Below are 16,419 nucleotides of genomic sequence, written 5' to 3' on the forward strand. Positions count from 1 at the left end.
CTCAATAGGTGCATGACAGACAAACAGACAAGGGTACAAAGAAGCCGGGGAAATGGGGAAGTTGCCCACGGGAACACCGTGAGCAACAAGCGAGGTGAACGAGCCGAGTCAAACCACGAGATGAGCGAGGTACAAAACGCAGAGCAGAAGAGTGGTCAGTAAAGCCAAGGTCAATAACAAGCAGAGGGTCAGTAGTTCAAGAAGCTGCAGCAGGGCCAGGAAACCAGCAGAGAAGAATCACAAGCAAAGGAGGAACAGGAAAGGCAGGTATAAATAGACAGAGGGCGGGAGCTAGCTCCGTCTGGCCAGGCTGTGATAGGCTCTCCCACTCCTAAGCCTGCCAATCCTGAGTGGTGGAAGATGGAGTCAGTCTCACAGACATAGAAGCAGGTGCAGACTGATTACCTATGGGCATTGACACAGAAGCTGTGTCTGGCAGATCCTTTACAGTACCGGACCCTTTCTAGGTGGACCTGGTTTATTGGGGAAACGAAGGTGAAACCTCCTGACCAATACCCCAGCGTGAACATCCCGGGCTGGAACCCAAGTCCTCTCCTCAGGCCCGTATCCTCTCCAATGGACCAGGTACTGGAGGGAGCCTTGGACCATCCTGCTGTCCACAATCTTGGCCACCTCGAATTCTACCCCCTCAGGGGTGAGAACAGGGACCAGAGGTTTCCTCGAGGGAGCCAAGGACGGGGAGCAGCGTTTAAGGAGGGAGGCATGAAACACGTCATTTACTCGAAAAGACGGGGCAACTCCAGTCGGAAGGAGACAGGGTTGAGGACTTCAATGACCTTGTACGGCCCTATAAACCGGGGAGCAAACTTCTTGGACGGGACTTTAAGGCGCAAATTTTTGACGATAGCCACACCAGATCCCCGACCACAAACAAGGGGTTAGCAGAACGTCTTCTATCTGCCTGAGTCTTTTGTATGCTCTGGGACGCCTCTAGGTTCTTCTGAACCTGGGCCCAGACTGTGCACAGTTCCCGATGAATGACCTCTACCTCGGGATTGTTGGAACTACCAGGCGAAACGGAGGAGAATCGTGGATTAAACCCAAAATTACAGAAAAAGGGGGAAACCCCTGACGAGTTACTGACCCGGTAATTAAGGGAAAATTCGGCGAGGGGAATGAATGAGACCCAATCATATTGACAGTCAGAGATAAAACACCTTAAATATTGTTCTAGAGACTGATTAGTCCTCTCAGTTTGGCCATTAGTTTCAGGATGGAAGGCAGAGGAGAAGGACAGATCAATCTCCAACTTTTTACAGAAGGCTCTCCAAAACAATGAAACAAATTGTACCCCTCTGTCAGAAACAATATTGACAGGGACCCCATGGAGACGCAGGATGTGTTTGACAAACAAGGTAGCTAACATCTTAGCATTGGGTAGTTTCTTGAGGGGCACAAAGTGGCACATCTTACTGAAGCGGTCTACTACAACCCACACCACCAACTTGCCTTGAGATGGAGGCAAATCGGTGATAAAATCCATGGAGATATGGGTCCAAGGTCTCTGGGGAATGGGCAAAGAACATAGTAAGCCCGCTGGTCGGGACCTGGGAGTCTTGGACCTAGCACAAACTTCACAAGCGGCGACGTAGGCCTTAACGTCTTTAGGCAACCCAGGCCACCAATAGTTTCTGGCAATGAGGTGCTTGGTACCCAGGATGCCTGGATGACCAGATAGTGCGGAGTCATGATTTTCCCTAAGTACCCTTGGCCGAAATTGCAGGGGAACAAACAGCTTGTTCTCAGGAAGGTTCCCGGGAGCTGAACCTTGATCAGCCGCAATTTCAGAGACTAAATCAGAATCAATAGAGGAAATGATTATACCTGGAGGCAAAACACAAGCAGGATCTTCCTCCAAAGGAGGGCGGGCCATGAAGCGACGCGACAGTGCATCAGCCTTAATATTTTTAGACCCAGCCCTACCCTTAGGGAGCTTAGCTCCTGGTATCAAATCAATTGCGCAATCGTATTCTCTATGAGGAGGTAACACTTCGGAGGCCTCTTTAGAGAAAACATCAGCGAAGTCCTGAACAAACTCAGGTAGAGTGTTCACCTCCTCAGGGGGAGAAATAGAATTAACAGAAAAACATGACGTCATGCATTCATTGCCCCATTTAGTAAGATCCCCAGTATTCCAGTCAAACGTGGGATTATGCAACTGCAACCAGGGAAGGCCTAGAACCAAATCGTACGATAATCCCTGCATCAACAGTACAGAGCACTGCTCCAAATGCATGGAGCCAACAAGGAGTTCAAAAACAGGGGTATGCTGTGTAAAATAACCATTAGCAAGAGGAGTGGAGTCGATACCCACTACCGGGACAAGTTTAGGCAAATCAATCAATGGCATAGCTAGAGACATAGCAAATTCCACAGACATAATATTAGCAGACGACCCTGAATCCACAAAGGCACTGCCGGTAGCAGACCTACCACCAAAAGAGACCTGAAAGGGAAACAAGATTTTATTACGTTTCATATTTACGGGAAATACCTGTGCGCCCAAGTGACCTCCCAGATGGTCACTTAGGCGCGGAAGTTCCTCCAACTGGTTATTCTTACGCCTAGGACATTTGTTCACTTGATGCTTGTCATCCCCACAGTAGAAGCAGAGACCGTTCTTCCTGTGGAACTCTCTACGTTGTTGGGGGGACACGGAGGCCCTGAGTTGCATAGGTACCTCCGAGTCTTCCGTGGAAGAACGAAGCAACGGAACCTCGGGAGACATCATGGGGGAGTCAGGGGAGAAAACACAAAAACGTTCAAGTCGTCGTTCCCTGAGACGTCGGTCAAGTCGTACCGCTAAAGCCATAACCTGATCTAGAGAGTCAGAAGAGAGATAGCTAACTAGCAGGTCTTTCAGGGCGTTCGACAGACCCAATCTAAACTGGCACCTTAAGGCAGGGTCATTCCACCGAGAAGCTACACACCACTTCCTAAAGTCAGAACAATACTCCTCAACAGGTCTCTCACCCTGACGTAAGGTCACCAGCTGACTCTCGGCAAAGGCAGTCTTGTCAGTTTCGTCATAAATGAGCCCAAGAGCAGAAAAGAAAAGATCAATGGAGGAAAGTTCAGGGGCGTCAGGAGCCAAGGAGAAGGCCCATTCTTGGGGCCCGTCCTGGAGCCGGGACATAATTATACCCACCTGCTGGCTCTCAGAACCAGAGGAGTGGGGCTTTAAGCAAAAATAGAGCCTACAACTCTCCCGAAAGGAGAAAAAAGTCTTCCGGTCCCCTGAGAACCGGTCAGGCAACTTGAGGTGGGGTTCAAGAGGTGAGGTGAGGGGCACTATCAGGGTAGCATCAGGCTGGTTGTCCCTCTGAGCCAGGGCCTGTAGGGAGAGGCCCTGCATTTGCTGAGCCAGGGTCTCAAGGGGGTCCATAGAGTGTCAGGGACCAGGGTAGACTAGGTATATGGGCTAGTGATTATGTAATGATGGGGTAGGGAGACAGACAGGTGAGCCCTAATCTACCCGCCACTCAGTCCCTGCCTACTTGCAACGACCCGCCCTAGGCGACGGGGTACAACTGGGCGACGGTCCCTACACTCAATAGGTGCACGACAGACAAACAGACAAGGGTACTAAGAAGCCTGGGAAATGGGGAAGTTGCACACGGGAACACTGTGAGCAACAAGCGAGGTGAACGAGCCGAGTCAAACCACGAGATGAGCGAGGTACAAAACGCAGAGCAGGAGTGGTCAGTAAAGCCAAGGTCAATAACAAGCAGAGGGTCAGTAGTTCAAGAAGCTGCAGTAGGGCCAGGAAACCAGCAGAGAAGAATCACAAGCAAAGGAGGAACAGGAAAGGCAGGTATAAATAGACAGAGGGCGGGAGCTAGCTCCGTCTGGCCAGGCTGTGATAGGCTCTCCCACTCCTAAGCCTGTCATCCTGAGTGGTGGAAGATGGAGTCAGTCTCACAGACATAGAAGCAGGTTCAGACTGATTACCTATGGGCGTTGACACAGAAGCTGTGTCTGGCAGATCCTTTACAGCTAATCTTCTTCAGTACCCATGCCTCTGAAGAAACGTTCTATTTAAACTAAGGATGTGGAAACACGTTAGGCGTTCAATTTTGATTTGTGTGAATGCACACTCTTGTTCTCGGGTGTACAATATTCGTCATGCATGAATTCACACTACTACCTTAGGTGTTACCCTGCTGCTGAGGAGTGTGAATGCACATTACCTGTATGTGCTGGTCGTTATTTCAGCGATAATGCACACTGTGTTGTAGGTCCTGCTAATTAGTGTGAATGCACATATACTTTACCATATCTATCTAGTGTGAATGCACACTTTTGTCTAAATGTACAGTTCCTTGTAAGTGTGAATGCACTCTACTGCTCTAGGTGCTGCACTGCTATCTATGGGTGCTAATACATAAGAAATGTATGTACTGTATCTCATTTTAGTGTGAATGCACACTCTGCTAGGTATCAGATCTTTACTCCAGGTAGGGACAGAATTTATATGTTTTAACTAGATATTTGGAGTAGTTCCATAAATATATTAATCTAAGTGTATTGGTATCCTTATCTAGTCCTACCTACCTGGTTAGCCTGGTATCTATAGGAAATATTGGCTTGATTTGCCCATTTTAAAGATTTAATAAAATGAAAACATTTTTTAAGTGTTCTTGTCCAGGCGATATTATCTACCCAAAGACATTATAAACCCAAATGAGACCAGCTTCCTAGCGTCCCTAGTCATGGAACCTTTGCGAAAACCATTCATTGCCTGTTTAACCAAGAAGGTGACATCAGTTTGATCCCGTAATTTAAACCGAATGCTATAGCCGCCAGCCTGCGGCCCATATCGGACTTCGACACCCCTTCACTATATGATCTGTCAATAAAATAGGGGAGGCACGCCTCCCTATCACTAGTTTTATTCCTCACCTGAGCGCTGTGCAACAAATCTTCCAAATCCTGCTGTAAGCCGTCCACATGCCCCTCACACAGATCTCTGCACCAAAGACATCACCATTACAACACCATAGTCCAGAGCAGCTCTGGACAAGGGATCCCCTGTGCCTCTGCCACCGGCGCCAGTAGGCATAACCTGTCCTACTGTTGATGAGAAAGGGAATCAGCAACCGAGTTCAGAACACCAGGCACATGTACTGCAACAAAATGCGAATTTAACATAAAGCCCCGCAAAACTAAGTGACGCAACAAAGACACCACTGGGTGGGGGGAATTTGCCATTTTTGCATTAATGGAATGAACCACTCCCATATTGTCGCAAACAAAACGCATCCACCTATCTAGCAATCTGTTCCCCTCAATTTCCACAGCCACAATTATGAGGAACAATTCCAGCAAAGCCAGATTACGAACCAAACCAGAAGAGTGCCAAGCCTCCGGCTAAACCCCAGCACCTAGAAATGTGCCCTAAAACCACACACTCCTGGCGCGTCCGTAAAAAATTCCAGGTCTACACTGGAAACAGGCCTATCCATTAGTACCCACCAGCTGTTGAAACAATTAAAAAATTTCATCCAAACAAATAAGTTGGCTTTCAGGTCCCCACACAACCAAATAAAATTATGAGGGCAACGAACTCCAACAGTAGCACTAGCCAGCCGTTGACAAAAAAAAACGCCCCATGGGCATAATCCGTCAAGCAAAATTAAGTTGACCCAACAATGATTGCAACTTCCGTAATTGGATCTTCTTCAACCTCAATGCCCGCCACACTAAATCCTGAAGCTCCCCCCAACTTATCCTCCGATAGCAGAAATTCAATCTTATCTGAGTCAATAACAATCCCAAGAAACTTGAAGACCATAGCAGGTCCCTCAGTTTTCTCAGGTGCTAGTGGAATGCCAAAACTGTCCGACACCTTTTTCATGGTATACAACAATGTAGCACACACATACTTATCCGGCGTACAGACGAACAAGAAATCGTCCATGTAATGCAACACAGAGGCCACCTGAGCCTCCTGGCACACTACCCATTCCAAAAAGGCGCTGAACGTCTCAAAATAGGCGCATAAGATTGAGTTACCCATCGGGAGACAACAATCCACAAAATAACCACCCTGCCAAAAACAACCTCACAAACAGAAACTATGCACAGGCAACATTCGAAAAGCAGCTTCAATGTCCGTTTTAGCCAACGGAGCCGCTTTACCATACCTCCGAACCCAATCCACTGCTGCATCAAAAGAAGTGTAGCTAACTGTGCAAAGCTCCGGATCAATACCATCATTCACCGATGCGCCATCAGGGTACGACAAATGGTGAATCAGGTAGAATTTATTAAGCTCCTATTTCGGGACCAAGCCCAAAGGGGATACACGCAACCCATCAGCAGGAGGGGAATCAAATGGCCCAGCTATGTGGCCCAGAGCCAAATTTTTCATCAATTTCTCCATCACTACATCCGGCTTAGCCAATGCAGAAGATAAATTGCGTGGAATACTCTGAGGACAAGGCAATGAACAAAGAATTTTAAAACCATTCAGGAAACCACTCTACAACAATTCCGCCGCCTGCCTATTTGGATAAACCGCGAGAAACAGACGCATCTTTTCCACCCTCCATGGCTCATCACCGACCTTGCCTCGATGCTTCTTAAAGCACCTGGAAAGTCTGTGTGCCGCTCCGCAACCAGAGCACTTGCGCTTGTACAGTACGTACCAAACTTACAGTGTCCCTCAGTGAATTGCCAGCAAAATCCTATACCGGATGCAGCTGACCGACCAGTCGCTGCCCCTGACCACAGGCTGCTTAGCAAAAGTGCTGATGCCCCCCATTTGGCGAACATAAGGCGCATCCAAAGACTAATATCCTTATGATCCCACTTCAATGAAGGATGCACCACCTTCAGTTGACTAAACAGTTCGTCATACCGCAAACACACATTTCCACCATACACCCTGTAAGCATCCCCCACGGAATCCAGGTAACAAAAAAGCGCGGAACAATTTTCCGGCACCTTCTCTCCCGCCACATTTGCCAATATAGCGAAAGCCTGCAACCAAATAGAAAAGGTGTGGGGAATCAACCTATATCTCCTCCACTCCTCCTCCTTCTTGCTCTCATCTGGTCGAGATTAAATTATTCCAAAGGAAGCAAAGAAAATATCTCCACACACTCGTCCTTCCAAATCTTCTGTCTAACCTCCATCTTCAAATGCGCCCCTAGAGGACCATCAAAGCAAACATACACTTTGCCCTTTGTGGCATCAGCCAAGCGTACCTCATCCACCACCTTTTGGGGGCCCCACTCCCTGCTTCTGCCGCCATCTCAACCCCTACCGCCGTGTCTATAACAAATGCCTCAGAACCCCCCCGCGGAAGCACCTGCCACTACCGCCATTACCAGTTGGTCCCCATACTGAGGCCAGGTACTGCCTGGACCCTATCCCACCTCTATTAAAAAAATTCCTGCATCCCCCTAAAAAACAGTTGCATACTATCTACAGAAAACATGTCCCCCCAACCAACCCCCCTTGCAGACCCAGGCAAAAGTAAAGGTGGTAGACTCACCCGGCCATCCCTGAGCAGTGGTCGTCACCAAGGATCCGGAAGATGTCGCCGCGATCCTGGATTAACCAGATTCTTGCCCTGAAGGGGCCGACCATGACCTGCTGCCGGCGGAGTTATGGAAATGCGGTGATGCAGGCCTTGTGGGAACTAGCCCATCAGAAATAGTACGATCCACCTCAGGCGTGGCATAAGCTGAGTTGCCTTCCACATGCCTGAGCTAATACTCCTTACTGCATCTTGGACTGTAGTCGCCGCCCTCCTGCTGCCGTTGTCCTCTCCCCCATCTTGCTCCCTTGGGCGGGCAAGATGGGCGCCGGCCTACCTCCCGAGCGTAGGCCGCGGCGTCAGCATCAGGTACAGGCCAGGTGCTTCCGGCCTCCAGCGCCATCCTCCCTACTCCTGTAGGAGGGGTAGACACTCCTCTCTCAGACCCTGCCCGCCGGTGACGACTCCAGCTCTGCCCGCAGAGCCCCCCTGCGCTCAATACTTTAGTGCTGGGGACAGCCGTGACCTTGCGCTGTGCAAGTACAGAGAGGGGGAGGAGGATGTTCGTGGCCGTGCTCCTCCCAATGCCTATGACACCGCCCACCTGACGGGATTCCTCCCAGCCCTCATGCCGCCCGAGCAAGACAAACTCTTGGGAGCCAGAGGGTCCCTGCTGGGACTCCCACGGCGGTGACGGGAACGAGGCGTATCCTCCGGGGAAACCCGCACCGCAGGCCTAACATGCTGTCGCGTGCGGGTCTCATTACCATCCACCACAGTGGGAGGCACCAGAGGCAATACCCCCCCTATCTACTTTTCCAGCAGCCCGCACCGTGCTGCAGAGCCGCATCACTTTCTAGTTACAGTGCCCATAAGGAAAGAGGGATTGCCTCTATCCCAACAGTCCTTATATTTCCTTTAACTCCTCCCATTTTCTTATCAGGCCCATTTACCAACCGCTTTTCTATTAACCCTTTAATTCACTTCCCATGCTACTTAAACCATCTACATGACTTTCCAAACAAACTTATCATGTGCCCCTTACACTATGCCTGCGTCTTCATTTAGTTGGGGCTTACTTTCTGAGTTTAGGAGTCCAGTAGGCAGTCCTAATCACTGATTGACACCTATCTCTATATTCAAACTCATACAGGGAAGGCTTTCAATCATTAAGTAGGACTGACCACTGTATTCCCAAGCCCAGAATGAGCAGAAGTTTAAATCAATAAATTACAAGTTGTACTGAATCTTTTGCTACCAAATTATAAATCAACCTGCTCAGCTCCCCCTGCTCTATAACATGCTGCCCTCAGTTTGGATTGCATCTTCAATGTGACATGTTCCCTTTAAGGTAAGGCTGTGCTGTCAGCTATCTCACACTGCACTATAATCGTGCAAATGCTAATTTTACCAATTCTGGCACAGTCAAATCCTCTACAGCACATACCTGCTCAAAATAAGAGAGGATTGATAGGGACATATTTGTTTCAGAAATTTCTGTGACTGTCCTGCTTATCTAAATGGAACTTGTGCTCCGCACAGCTTAGTATTGAAATACATGAATCTAGTCACAAGTACGACAAAGAACATGGTGCGTGCACTACACAGTGACCCAATGTTCTCTTTGTTCCGCTCCGGCAACATTACAGGAGGAGAGAGCAACGCTCCTCATCCCGTGACTGACATTACTGTTGAACTATACTTCACATCTATGCTCGTCATGAGCGGCTTGGTGTCATGACGTGCATAGACATCATGCTGATCGTGCCAGGAGCAGGGCAACAGTTGTAATATACAGCCACAGCCCTGCTCTAATGGCGGAGATCAGAGAAACCACTGATATTCGCCGTTGACCCCTTGAATGCCTTTATCAACGCTGATCGCTGCATTTATAGGGAAAATGAGAAGGGTGATCCCTCCTTTGAACGCATCACAGGGCATCCCTGGGACTCGATCAAAGAACATACCTTATATGCACAGACAGCCCAGCTGTTGTTAGGGCTAAGGCTTCATGCCCACTTCAGTCTTTTCCTTCAGGGTGCTAGCCGTTTTTCTGACGGCTAGCACCCTGACTCATTCATTTCAATGGGGCCATGAACACTTCAGTTTTTTTGACGGTCCCGTTGCTCCGTTCCGACAAATGTAGAGCATGTCCTACTTTGGTCCGAGATTCCGTGACCGCGAGGACCATGCAAGTCAATGAGGCAGTCAAAAAAACTGAAGGCACGCGGAAGGTGTGCCGTCCGTGTGTGACGGAGCCGTTGCCTAGCAACGGCCGGGTGGGCAGAAGTACACTACAGATATTACACTAATCGGCAGCCACTTCTCTCTATCCAGCACTGATAGAGTGAAGAGGCTGCTGATAAAAATAAAATAAAAAGCAGTTCATACGTACCCCGGTCATTGTCTTGGTGATGAGTCCCTCTTCTTCCTCCAGTCCAACCTTCCTGTATGACTCGGCAGTCCATGTGGCCGCTGCAGCTGTGATTGGCTGCAGAGGTGGTCACATGGGATGAAGCGTCATCCCAGGAGGCCGGCCTTCTGTTATGACTTTTATCCCATGTGACTGCCACTACAGCCTGTGATTGGCTGCAGCGGTGACATGGGATGAAACGTCATCCCAGGAGGCCGGACCGGAGGAAAAAGCAGGGAGTTCTGGGCAAGTATGAACTGATTTTTTTATTTCATTCGAATTGTATTTTGCGAGCGCCGTGCATGGTCATTCTTCAGCGCTAGTCACTGTCCAGGGTGCTAACAGAGTTTCCGCCGATCAGTGCAGCCCATTAACTCTTTCAGCACCCTTTACAGTGACTAGCACTGAACAACCATGCTCTTTCAGCACCCTGGACAGTACCATGCTCGGCACTCGGAAACGGAAACAGAAACACGGAGTGCACACGGGAGTGCACATGGAAACCACACGGATAACAAAACGGGCACACGGATCCGTAAAAAACGGCCGATAAAACGGTGAAGGAAGTGTGCATGAGGCCTTAGGTATGCATTATACAACTGCCTATGCATAATTTAGATATATGCAAGTCCCAAAAAATTTAATAATACATACATATTTGGTATCGTCACAATCGTAACAACCTGCACAACAAATGTATAGTGTTATTTATGATAATCGGTGTATGCTGTAAAAAAACAAAAAACTGCAGCAAAGCTGCTTTTTTTCTTGCATTTTTACCAAAAGAAAGATTTATTTATAATAATGTAAATGTGCCCAAAAAAAAAGGCATCTACATGAAAAACAACTTGTCCCGCAAAAAACTAGGTCTCATGCAGCTACGTCGAGCACAAAATGTAAAAGTTACTAGCACTGGGATGCAAAGAAGAAAAAAACTAAAAAAATGAACCCCAACGTTGCCAAAATGCGAGGGAAATTATTGGGTCACTTATTAATGTGAGGCACATGGTGTTATGAATTTTGACCCTCCATGTGTCTCAGATTAATAGTAATTAACATTTTTTTTATTGTTGGCAAAGTATCATTTTTGGTATCGAGAATCGTGATACTACACAAGTATCGGTATTAGGTCCAAATTCTGGTGTCGTGACAAGCATAGCAGTCAAGCTTCCTGCTGGGATTTCAGAGCAATATTAAAAACAAGTAGTTACTTTTTTTTTTCTCTGTACAGTAACTTGTTAAGGTTTGGGTTACTCTAGGGTGCAAGCCCACCAGGGACACGACCAAAGTCACCCAAATGTATAGTTCCAAATATCAGGCAGCACTCCAGAGATGTAGGAAAATAGAAAAGGTGCTTTAATCCATCAGTCAAATGCAATGTTTCAGCTCTACAATAGAGCCTTTTTCAAGCTAGTGAACACGTGTCAGTCAACAACGTATATATAGAGGAAATTCAATCAAGAAGTGTTTACATCAAGCGGTAATTAACCATATACAGTACAAATATAGTATATAATACAGAACAATAAAATAGTGATACATGTAATGCATATAGTATTATAACGTGCACATGCATGAATTTAAATTTTCAAAGAGCATAATAGTGGTAAGTGTATATTCGTGATTATACACAATTAAGCATAAACATCACCTGTGAAAAGATAAGGAGTTACACATGGAAACACTCACCATAATGATACCGGCCATAGAAATTTCACATAACCGCGTTATTCACGGCTTCCCTGGTGCGCTACTGCGCATGCCCAGGAAACTAAATATGTCAGGAGTGTGTCACCCTAATGCGCATGTCCACGCATGCTCTAATATGAGAGGCTCAACAAAATCGCCATATTGGATGTGGGCATGCAGGGGCCAGCCGTCAATCTCGCTATATGTCGAATGACATCGGAATAAACATAAGGGAAAGACAGGGAAATGTAATATAATAATAATAATAATAATCTTTATTTATATAGCGCCAACATATTACGCAGCACTTTACAATTTAGAGGGGACATGAAACAAACAATATCAGACATTACATAGTGACAAAGTTCATTTACAATTCAAATCTGGGGAGTGAGGACCCTGCTCGCAAGAGTTTACAATCTATGAGGAAGTAAAGGAGACACAAAGTGTAACAGTGTTTGTTCTGTACAATGGTCCGGCCATTTTTATACACATGCGGTGGTAACATAAAGCTGCATGAGCCGGTCACCAGCCAGTATCCGTGTATGACGGACATGAAGAGAAGGAGTGTGAGGGAATCTTATTCTGATGACTAATCTAAAAGGAGGGCCATGGAAAGGAGTCAGATTAGGGAATGTTATAGGCCTGTCTAAATAGACGTGTTTTCAGGGCACGTTTAAAACTGTGGATATTGGGAATTAATCTGATTGTCTGGGGTAGCACATTCCAGAGGACTGGTGCAGCACGAGAGAAATCCTGGAGACGGTAGTGGGAGGTTCGGATTATGGAGGATTTTAATCTAAGGTCGTTGGCAGAACGTAGAGCCCGAGTAGGGTGGTAGACAGAGATGAGGGAGGAGATGTAAGGAGGTGCAGCACTGTGGAGAGCTTTGTGGGTGAGAGTAATAAGTTTGAATTTTATTCGGAAGGGGATGGGCAACCAGTGCAGTGACTGGCACAGATTACAGGCGTTGGTGTAGCGGTTGGTCATAAAGATGAGCCTGGCTGCTGCATTGAGGATAGATTGGAGAGGGGAGAGTTTAGTGAGGGGAAGACCGACTAGTAATGAGTTACAGTAGTCAAGACGAGAGTGAATCAGAGCAACAATGAGAGTTTTGGCAGTTTCCTCCGTAAGAAAAGAGCGGATTCTGGAGATGTTTTTGAGGTGAAAATGACAGGAGCGTGAAAGTGATTGTATGTGAGGAGTAAAGGAAAGATCTGAGTCAAAAATAACCCTGAGACAGCGGGCGTGCTGCTTAGGAGTGATGATAGTGCCACACACAGAGATGGAGACATCAGGTTTAGGGAGGTTAGTAGATGGTGGTAACACAAGGAGCTCAGTTTTAGAAAGATTCAGTTTCAGATAGAGAGAGGACATGATGTTAGAGACAGCGGACAGACAATCACTGGTTTTCTGTATTAGAGCAGGGGTGATGTCAAGGGAAGAGGTATATAATTGGGTGTCATCAGCGTAGAGATGGTACTGGAAGCCAAATCTGCTGATGGTTTGTCCAATAGGAGCTGTGTAGAGAGAAAAGAGCAGCGGACCTAGGACTGATCCCTGAGGAACCCCGATATCAAGGGGAAGAGGAGACTGTATTTATAACATTTAGGGTTATGTGCACACGATCCCTTTTCAGACGTAATGGAGGCGTTTTACAGCTCAATAGCAAGCGCCGCATCTGAGTGATTTTAGAGGGAGGGGGCTCTCTCTCTCATCCCACTGGCATCCCCATGTGAACCGCGGGGTGCCGACGGGTTCTATGGCAGCCTGGGGGACTAACAAAGGCCCCCAGGTCTGCCTTTAGTAATTGCCAGTTAGACCATGCCAGTGGCATGACCTAACAGGTGCCTGTCAGTTTTACATTGACCGGCAATAATACACTGCAATACAGAAGTATTGCAGTGTATTATAATAGCGATCAAAAGATCGTACAGTAAAGTCGCCTAGGGGGAATAAAAAAAAAAGAAAAAAAAGTTAAATAAAGTTTGAAATAAATAAATAAATGTCCCAAGTAAAAAAATAAATAAAACCCCCCACTTTTTCCCCTTACAAAATACTTTATGAAAAAAAGTAAAAAGTTACTCATATTTGGTATCGCCGCGTCCGTAACAAACCCAACTATAAAACGATTACATTATTTAACCCACATGGTGAATGCCGTAAAAAAAATAATAAAAAAACGCCAGAATTGATGTTTTCTGTTCATCCTGCCTTCAAAAGAATTTGATAAGAAGTGATCAAACCGTCGCATCTACTACAAAATGGTACCAATAAAAACTACCAGTCATCCCACAAAAAAAGGCCCTCATACAGCTGCATCGCTGAAAAAATAAAAAAGTTATGGCTCTTAAAATATGGCGACACAAAAGCAAATAATTTTGAAAAAAATGTGTTTTTACTGTGTAAAAGTAGGAAAACATTAAAAAAAATCCATTTAACCCCTTAGTGACCAGTCCATTTTAGGCCCTAATGACCAAGCTATTTTATTCGTTTTTCTATAGTCGCATTCAAAGAGCTATAACTTTTTTTTATTTTTTCGTCTACATAACTGTATGAGGACTTGTTTTTTGCAGGATTAGTTGTACTTTTTACTAGCACCATTTTTGGGTACATATAATTTTTTTATTAACTAAATTTTTTGGGGGGGATTATAGAAAAAAACTGAAATTCCGCCATTATTCTATGCGTTTTTAAATTGACGTCATTCACTATGCGACGTAAATAACATGTTACCTTTATTCTCTGGGTCGGTACGATTACGGCGATACCACATATGTAGAGGTTTTTTATGTTTTACGACTTTTGCACAATAAAAACACTTTTGAACTAAAATTATTTGTTTTTGGATCGTTGCTTTCCAAGAGCCGTAACTTTTTTATTTTTCCATCAATGTAGTGATTTTTTGGGCTTGTTTTCTGCGGGACGAGACGTAGTTTTGATTGGTACTGTTTTGGGGTGCATGGGACTTATTGATTCATTTTTATTATGATTTTTTTGGGGGGCAATGGAAAAAAATAGCAATTTTGCCATTGTTTTTTGCGGTTTTTTTTTACGGTGTTCACCTTGCGGTTTAAATTACATATTAACTTTATTAATGGAGTCATTACGGTCGCGGCGATACTATATATGTGTACTTTTATTTATTTTTTACACTTTTATTAAATAAAACCACTTTTTATGGAAAAAAATGTTTTTTTGTTTTTTTTTAATGTAACTTTTATTATTAATCTTTATTTCACATTTATTATTTATTTCATTAGTCCCACTAGGGGACTTTACTGTGCAATCTTCAGATCGCTGATATAATGCTCTGGTATACTTCGTATACCAGAGCATTATTGCCTGTCAGTGTAAATCTGACAGGCAATCTATTAGGAGCTGCCTCCGGCGCGTCCTAACAGGCATATGTCCATGGCAGACCTGGGGGCTTTTATCAAGCCCCCGGCTGCCATGACACCCCATCGGAGACCCGCGATTGCATTTGCGGGCCGCCGATGGGTGACAGAGGGAGCTCACTCCCACTGTAAACAAAGTTAAATGCCGCGGTCGCTATTGACGGCGGCATTTAACGGGTTAAACGGCCGCGATCGAAGTAAACTTCGATCGCGGGCATTGGAGCAGGAGCTCAGCTGTCATCAGACAGCTGAGCCCCGGCTCCAGCCTGCACGGGAGACCCGTGCAGGACTTAGACTAGGCGAACGTGAAAAGGCATCAGCCTAGCCTAAGGCCCCTTAGTGACCAACGTAAAAAGTCGTATTGGTGGTCACTAAGGGGTTAAATTTGGTATCGCCGCAATCGTGATGACCCGCTGAATAAAGTTGTTATGTTATTTATACCACACGATGAACGGCGTAAAATTAAGACGCAAAATAAATGCCAAAATTTCAGTTTTTTTCCAGTACCCCACTAAAAAAGTTATTAAAAAATTAATCAATAAATTATATGTACCCCAAAATTGTGCTATTATAAAATACAACTTGTCCCGCAAAAAAAAATCCTTATACAGCTATGTAGACGCAAAAATAAAAAAGTTATAGCTCTTTGAATGCGACGATGGAAAAACTTAATTACATTATTTGACTCAATAAAAAATAAATGCAAAAGTTTGTTGATCATCTTAGCTCTAAAAAAATGTAAAATAAAGTGATGAAAAAGTCATATGTACTAAACAACGGTACCAATAAAAACGACAGCTCGTCCCGCAAAAAATAAGCCCTCACTGCTCAATCCACAAAAAAAAAAAAAGTTAAAAAAAAAAAAGTTTGGACTTTCAGAATATGCAACAGAAACTTTTTTTAAACAATTCGTTTCTTTCTTTGAAAAAACAAGTGAAACATTAAAAAAAATTATATATATATATATATATATATATATATAAATTTGGTATCGCCGTAAATCTTATTGACCAGCAGAATAAAGTAAAGTTTTAGTTTTTACCACACTGTGAAAGACGTAAAAACGAAACCCAAAATAAAAATGGAGGAATGAGTTTTTTCCAATTCCACCCCACAAGGTATTTTTTTTATTTTGCCAGTACATTATATGGTACTTTAAATAGTACCAATGGAAACTACAACTCCTTCCGCAAAAAACATTCCATTGATGGAAAAATAAAAAAAGGCAGGGAATGAAAAACAAAAACACGAATGGCTGTGTCGCAGGGGGTAATAAATAAGTTGAATAATAGTGGTCCCAGCACTGAACCCTGGGGTACACCACTTATAACCGGTGACCATTCAGAGTAGGAATCATTGACCACAACTCTCAGGATACGGTCCTTGAGCCAATTCTCAATCCAATTACAAAC

General features: G+C 45.2%; 1 protein-coding gene across 4 annotated transcripts in view; it reads right to left on the reverse strand.

Annotated features, from left to right (window-relative positions):
• LOC142662093 (sulfotransferase 2B1-like) overlaps positions 1–16,419 on the reverse strand; it is an 86,920-nt gene that overhangs the window by 33,977 nt on the left and 36,524 nt on the right. The gene's annotated exons all lie outside the window — the stretch shown is intronic.

Source organism: Rhinoderma darwinii, chromosome 10 (genome assembly GCF_050947455.1).
Source record: "Rhinoderma darwinii isolate aRhiDar2 chromosome 10, aRhiDar2.hap1, whole genome shotgun sequence".
NCBI classification, from domain to species: Eukaryota; Metazoa; Chordata; class Amphibia; order Anura; family Rhinodermatidae; genus Rhinoderma; species Rhinoderma darwinii.